The sequence below is a fragment of the Nuphar pumila genome, chromosome 9 (assembly GCF_984573655.1).
Source record: "Nuphar pumila chromosome 9, dmNupPumi1.hap1.1, whole genome shotgun sequence".
Taxonomy (NCBI): domain Eukaryota; kingdom Viridiplantae; phylum Streptophyta; class Magnoliopsida; order Nymphaeales; family Nymphaeaceae; genus Nuphar; species Nuphar pumila.
In genome coordinates this window covers 7,027,424-7,035,860 of record NC_143257.1, presented here as the reverse complement: position 1 = coordinate 7,035,860, position 8,437 = coordinate 7,027,424, and positions in this window count along the sequence as shown.

The following is an 8,437-nucleotide window of genomic DNA, read 5'->3' as shown; positions in this document are numbered from 1 at the left end:
GAGGGAGGTGAGGGAGGAGAACAGTGGGGGGAGGGTGGAATTGAGGAAGGTGGAAAGGATGCTGAGGGAGGTGCCGGGGCCATCGGGGGAGCAGGTGACGCTCTGCCAGCAGCAAGGGGTTGGCTGGGAAGGGTTCCAGGAGGTGAGGATGGGGTCAAAGAGCTGGTCCGTTGGGAGGATGGAGAGGAGGGCGCGACCGTCAAAAGAGAGGGAGGTGGTGGGTCGACAGTGCTGTGCAGAAAAAAAAGCTCCCTGTCGAAGAACGCACCAAGAGGGAGTAATTTTTTTTTTTTTTAAATTTAGCGATGGACAGTATCCATCGCTAATTTAAAATAGCGAAGGACTTGCGACAGATCATGTCTGTCGCTAATCCATCACAAATTAGCGACGAATAAGTTTTGTCGCTACTTAGCGTCGAAAATTCTGTGATGAAATCTATCCGTCGCTAAACTGTTTAGCGATAGATTAGCGTCGGATTAGAGACGGATTTAGGTCGTCGCTAATCCATAGGTTTTTTATAGTGCAAGCTAGTTATGAGATATAGATGTTGCAACAAATATCATGATTTATGCAATGACGTCTATGTCTGCCACAATAATTTATCTTTGTTACTAAAATATTATTATAATATGAAACTTAAATCGATATAGTTGTAAGTCGATTTGTATTTATCAAGTTACCTTGATTTGTACTTTATCAATAAACATCATGGCGTATTTGTCATGAAGCATATCGAAGTAGATAGAACAAATCTATTTTCGATTATCAGCATCACCCCCTGTCTATCATGCACAGGTAGACGGAACAAAGAAGAATAAAGAAGAAGAAAAAAGAAAAAGATGAATAAAAAAATTTACATAAGAAGAAGAAGAATAATCAATCATTGTGTAGGTATAAACATTGTGTCAATTTGTTTATTGTTTTCTTTTCTGCCTTTTATGAATGAGTGATTGTGTAAATCACGATAGGACATATCGCTCACATAGACAAAGCTCGTAAATGCAAATTGTGATAGGATAAATTGTTTCCACTTTATGTCCATGGTTATACAGATCATGATAGAACACTTCCTCTATAAAAAATAAAACACAATCTCTTATAAAAAGAATTATATAATTATAGAATATTATGTTACAATAAAGAATTATAGCAGGTTGTAAGCCAATCAGTATCAAGCAAATCATGATAGCACGTAGCCTTTATACGTACAAATCATTTCTGCATTTTATCAATCATTGTGTAAATCGTGATAGGAAGACTGCTCATAAAAGCAAATCATAATTTCCACAATACACAATGCCAAATGCTTATTTGATTTTTATTTATGAAGGCTAAACATTACAACGATTTGTTCAATGGCACTTGTGTGTTATACTTATTATAAAAAATCTATAAAATTATACATTGTCACATTATAAAAAAGAATTATAGAATTACAACAAAGAATTATAGAATTACAACAAATAATTAACGATATACAAAAATCACATAATATTTATTCAGTGACACTTGACGTCTCAGAGGGACTATGATATACAAATTGTCTCTTTCTTTTTCTTGGTGGACTCTCTTTCTTCGATGGCCTCTTGGTTCCCTCGATCTTATTAAAACCACTGCTAATCATCTCTACTAGTGTACCATATTGTGACCATATTTGTCTCCCTAAAATTTGCAATTGCTTTCGTAACTCCTTATTCTTTCCCTCCAACATCTCTAATCTTGTGGCAGAGACTACCTTCTTCTTTGTGAGTTGTGTTGGGTCCTTTTCATATACTGCAACTGAGGAAATCATAGTTGTAGCTGGAGGGACACGATGAACTTTATTTCCATGTTGGGAGACGACATACTGGGGGACTAAAGAGACCTTACTTATTCTCAATATCCAAATTTCGACGCATGGGTTTTCAATATTTTTTGAAATAGTTGGGGTCATATTGTCGTTCTTTATAATCATATGCTATGGCACAAACACCTCATTTGTTCCAGCTATCCAATTGTTTCCTAGAGCGTTCGTGCCAATTAACGTTTCTGGCCTCACCAATATTCATCTTCTTTGTCACGACCATATGCTGCTTTAAGATCGACTGTCTCAAGGCTGCAACTGAGCTTCAGATTTGCTAAACAACCAAATATCACATCCACACAGTCTCACAACCTTAGCAACAACCTTTTGATCCTCGTCCTCCCCATCTCCATACAAACTCCACACAACCAGTATATTGAAGATTGTGGTTTAGGTATATACATAATTATTTATGCTAATGAATGCTAACTATTAAAATAATTTACAATAACGAGTGTTAAATATATTATAAAGATTGTTACTAATGAGTACTTTGTATTAAAATGATTTATACTAATGAATGCTAAATATTATAATGATTTACAATAATGAATGCTAAATGCTAAAGCGATAACGCTTTGTACTAATAAAGACTAAATCCTGCAATGATCATTACTTAAGAATGCTAAACAATACAATGATTTATACTAATAAATGCTAAATATTAATGCGATAACCTTGGGGATGTTATGTGTAGGAGAAAGATTGATATTTTATGTCTTCAAGAGACCAAATGGGTAGGTGAGAAAGCTAAAGTGATAGAACCTTGGGGATATAAGATTTGGTATACAGGAATAAATAGGAATAGGAATGGAGTAGGGATTGCTATGAGTCGTCAGTTTATAGATAATGTAGTTGAGGTCCGTAGGAAGGGTGATAGAATTTTACTTATTAAATTAGTATTAGGTACGAATATTATTAATATTATTAGTGTTTATGCACCTCAAGTAGGTTTAGATGATTCCATTAAGCATCAATTTTGGGAAGATTTAGATGGAGTAGTACAAGAGACATCTTATGGAGAAAAGCTTTTCATCGGCGGTGACCTTAATGGACATGTAGGCATTAGTAGGGATGGATTGGAGAATATCCATGGAGGCTATGGTATAGGAGAAAGAAATGAAAGTGGAGAAAGGATTTTAGATTTTTGTTTGTCCTATGATATGATCTTAGCAAACACTTGGTTTAGGAAGAGGGAGTCTCACCTAGTAACATTTAAAAGTGGGGTTAATACGAGTCAGATAGATTTTTTCCTACTTAGAAAGAGAGATAGGGGTTGTTGCATCGATTGTAAGGTTATACCAGGAGAAAGTGTAGCTACACAACATAGAGTCTTAATTTTAGATCTTAGAATTAGACAATGCCGCAAAAGGGATAGACATAGGATAGATTCTAGAATTAAGTGGTGGGCACTGAAAGGAGCTAAACAAGGAATGTTTGTAGAGCAGGTAGTTAAGGAAGTTGATTGGTGTCTCGAGGAGGATTCAGAATCAATGTGGAATAAGATAGCGGGTGGTATGAGAAAAGTAGCTAAGGAGGTATTGGGTGAGTCTAAAGGCGGTGCACCACTAGGTAAGGATACATCATGGTGGAACGAGGATGTCAAATTAGCTATTAAGGTTAAAAGAGAGTGTTATAGAAATCTAAGTAAGAGTCGTGATAATGAGAATTTGGAGAAGTATATGATAGCAAAGAAGGAAGCTAAAAAAGTTGTTCGAAACGCGAGGGCTAAGGTATATAAGGAGGTTTATGACAAGTTGGATACCAAAGAAGGCGAGAAGGATATTTATAGGCTTGCAAAGATGAGAGATAGGAAATCGAAGGATTTGGTTATGGTTAGATGTATCAAAGATGAAACGCAAAGGGTTTTAGTCAAAGATGAGGAGATTAAGGAGAGATGAAAAGATTATTTTGATAAGCTATTTAATGATAGTCATGCTCAAGATCTTGGAGACTTCTCCATTCCTTTTCATGAGATAAATCGTGACTTCATGCGCAAGATTCAAAAGAAAGAAATTGCAGAGGCTTTGAAGAAAATGAAATCAAGAAGGGCAGTTGGCCCAGATGGTATACCTATCGAGGCTTGAAAATGCTTGGGAGAGAAAGGTTTAGAATGGTTGACAAATCTTTTTAACTTGATTTGGCGAACAAATAAGATGCCTAATGAGTGGAGGAAGAGTACTTTGGTGCCTTTATATAAGAATAAGGGTGATATACAAGATTGCACAAACTATCGTGGTATAAAACTCATGAGTCATACTATGAAACTTTGGGAGAGGGTGATTGAGTCTAGGTTGAGGAAGGTTGTCATGATATCAGAGAATCAATTTGGTTTTATGCCTGGAAGATCAACTATGGAAGCTATACATCTTCTTAGACAACTTAGTGAAAGATATAGAGAGAGGAACAAAGATTTGCATATGGTTTTTATTGATTTAGAGAAGGCATACGATAGAGTACCTAGGGACGTTCTCTGGTGGACAATGATGAAGAAAGGTGTTTCTCTCAAATACATTAGTATAATTAAAGATATGTATGAAGGAGTAGTAACCAATGTCCGCACTTGTAGAGGGGTGACAACCGATTTTCCGATAACGGTTGGGTTACATCAAGGATCTGCTTTAAGCCCTTTCCTATTTGCGATAGTGATGGATGAGCTTACAAGATCAATTCAAGAAAATGTACCGTGGTGTATGTTGTTTGCTGATGATATTGTTTTGATTGATGAGTCTAGAGCTGGGGTTAATGCTAAGTTAGAATTATGGAGACAGACATTGGAAGCTAGAGGTTTTAAGTTGAGTAAGAGTAAGACTGAATATATGGAATGTCGGTTTAGTAAGCAACGAAGTAGTGATGAGAGTGTAGTGAAGCTTGGTGAGCAAGATATACCGGTGAATGATTATTTCAAATATTTGGGATCCATTATTCAAAAGTATGGAGAAATTGATGGAGATGTAAATCATAGGATAAAGGTTGGGTGGATGAAATGGAAAAGTGCTACTGGAGTGCTGTGCGATCGTAGAATGCCATTGCGGTTGAAGGGAAAGTTTTATAGGACGACTATTAGACCCGCTTTACTATATGGTACAGAATGTTGGGCTGCCAAGAGACATCATATTCAAAAAATGAGTGTAGCTGAGATGCGGATGCTTAGATGGATGTGTGGAAATACAATAAAAGATAAGATTCGGAACGAAGAGATACGTAAGAAGGTAGGTGTTGTACCCATTGAAAATAAGATGCGAGAGAATCGTTTACGGTGGTTTGGACATATTCGGCGAAGGCCTAATGATGCTTCAGTTAGAAGGTTGGAGAAATGGGAAAATATATTAGTTAAAAGAGGTCGGGGTAGGCCTAGGAAGACTTGGATGGAGATGATAGGAAAGGATATGAATGCTTTGAACCTCACCGAGGACATGGCGTTGGATAGAAATGATTGGAGGAAAAGGATTCATGTGGAAGACCCAAAATGAATTTCTTTTTTGGTTCATATCGCTGACCCCAATTGTTTTGGGATGAAGGCGTAGTTGTTGTTGTTGTTGTTGTATTAATGCGATAACAATTTGTACTAACGAAGACAAAATTTTGTAGTCATGATTAATTAAGAGTGCTAAATATTACAACAATTTATACTAATAAAAGTTAAATGCTAAAGGGAGCACGATTTGTAATAAAGAATACAAAATGCTACAACAATCATTACTTAAGAATGTTAAACATTAGAACGATTTATACCAATGAATGCTACATACTAATGCGATAACGATTTATATTAACGGAGACAAAATCCTACAACGATGATTACTTAAGAATGTTAAACATTTCAATGATTTATACTAATGAATGATAAATGTTAAAATGATTGTAAGCGATTTTAAACCATTTGCCTAATTTAATTGCCGACCATCTAAAATGAACTTAGCATTATCCTCTTTGACATTTATTGTATCCCACCCGCCAATCTTGAAAAAATCACAAATCATAGGGCTACACTATAGACGCACAATGACAATATGCTCTCACGTCCAGGCCTACAAAAACAATATATTAGTAAGACTATAACCTTCAACGATCTTAGTCTATAACTAGTAAATATGTAATAAATAATTACCTGGACAAATGACCAAAACCCTCCGACAATTTTTGTACCTTTACTCGCACAATAAAGTTGACTATATAAGTGCACGAGCATAACAACACCCCATGCATAGTTATCGACTTCATCTAAGTCTTTAAAAAACTGCAACCACATTAGCTTAACCTCGAACCAGACAAATCCGAAAATAAAGTAAGTCCAAAAAAACAAAGAAGGAAGCCGCACAACTCTTGGTCAACTCTTTCAAATGCACATGTAGCAACTCTTGGTTAACCACAAAACAAACAAAGTATGTAATTGAAACATTAATCTTTTTTGAGTGTGTATTTGAATTATAAGAAAAAGTGGGGTATGCTTATGTAATAATCATTTTTGTAATAATATATATATTTTGTGTTTATTGTTTTATGGATAGGTTCATTTCTTATGTAATAAAAATCTTCTAGAACTAATGAGTTGATTTTTTATTTCCTTGTACATTATTCTGTGAGACAATTGTTTGCTCATCAATGTTGATCCCATAATGTTGTTAATCTGTTGTAAAATACTACTTATGTTAATTTATTCAACTCAAATACAGTAAATGAGTTATTTAAAGATAAAAAGGGATAAAAATGTGATTTTATACTTTAGGCATGTATTTGAGATGTATTAAGAATGAGAAGAGCATACATGATTCTAATATTAAATCTTATAAAAGTATAAAAGGGGTAATAGAACCAAAAGGTTGCTTATTTGTATATATACTTTTAATGACATGTTCATCATGTGTTGTTGGTTTAAATTTATACATTTCTATGAACATTTATATATATTTTTTATTTTATGTGCAAAATTGGCATTTTGATTTTCTTTAACAAGTTTTGAAAATATCAAATATTAAGTTGTTGGCCAATTGATTGACATGTTTGCTCTTAATCTATGCCGTTGATTTAATTGCATGAGCCACATTGAGCAAGATGGAAGGTGCTTATATTTTATTTCCAAATTTGGTGTATACAGTTGATTTGGGGATTACCCAAACATTAAGACAAAATAATGTTCACATTGTTATAAGTAAAACAAAGATTTTGCTTGAAAGTGGAAGAATTTTTTTGCTACACCCTAGAATGTCATACTCTCTAAATAAAACTGATAGGTGCATTTTATTTTATAAGTTTGACCTTACATATGCATTTAACATGGTTTTTAGTAGGCGATGCACTTTTGATTTAGTTTCAATGCAAATATTTACATGATTTTCTTATTATTGAAAATTTACACTATGATGATACAATCAAGGATAGCCAATACTTTTTGCTGAAAATTAAAACCCAATACATTTTCCTCAAAATCTTAAGAAAGTCGGCTTTTTACATAAGCTATCAAAAATGGATCCATGGCTACAAATGTATCTGGTTGGACTTAACCTTGAGTTAAACACTTTAAAGCTATGTCATAGGGACACACCATTTTGGTGGAGTGTCTCTCGTACAGTTGATATTTTAATAATGATTTATTATTTTTAATGTTTTAAAGTTATATTTTAATAAAAAATGCATTTTAACATTAAAATATCAAAAAATGCTTTTTATTGATTATAAAATTCAAAAAAATACGTGTCCTCTTTCCTATAATTTTTTTCAACTTTCGAGTCGAATCCGCATCACACATCATCGTGTCAACATGTATTTTTGATATAGCTTTAATGTAACAAAACTAGCCTTAAGTTTTATAGCAAATATGTTAGATCATTTGACAATATTCAACTCAAGCCAAGTTGCATGAGTTGTTTTATGCTAGATTACATAAAGAAAAGCCATTGTTTAAGATTTTTGAGAGAAAGGGAGAGTGTCCAATTTGGATTTTATGTAGAAGATAACATGGTCTATGAAAATTTCCCATTTAGGAAACCACCTCCAAAATGAAAATCCAATGTTGGTGACTAACTTAAATTTTTTTTTAATATAATGTATAAAGTCACATTAAACCACTTTTGGAATTAGCCTTGAGAATTTTTAGTAACCCCATAGACTACTTCTGTTTTCCACTCACTTTTTCCGCTTCAATCTATCACCTCTCTGTTATCTTCTTTACCAAGACAAACAATCCACATCAAGGATATGCTTGCAACACTTGTGATTTTGTAACTTTGACAAGTTTATTGTGATTTTGAATCACATATTAAAACTTTCACAGGAGAATTGCAAACATGCAAAAATGCAATCCGTGAATGTGATTCCCATATGTGAATGTTAAAGCCTCAAAACTTGTGAAAGTTTTACACAAGTACTATAGTGTATAAAACTCTCATAATCATCAATTCATCATAGCTATGAATGCGTTAAACCAACGACATGACATGACACATTCTTATATGGTAGATTTTCACGTAATAAAATTCACAACCTAAAAGCAAACATGGGAAAGTATGCTTGAGAATGCAAATCACATCAATTTCACATGAACAAAACTTTTACAGGATCAAAACAAACATGCCCTAAAAGACAATGAACGAC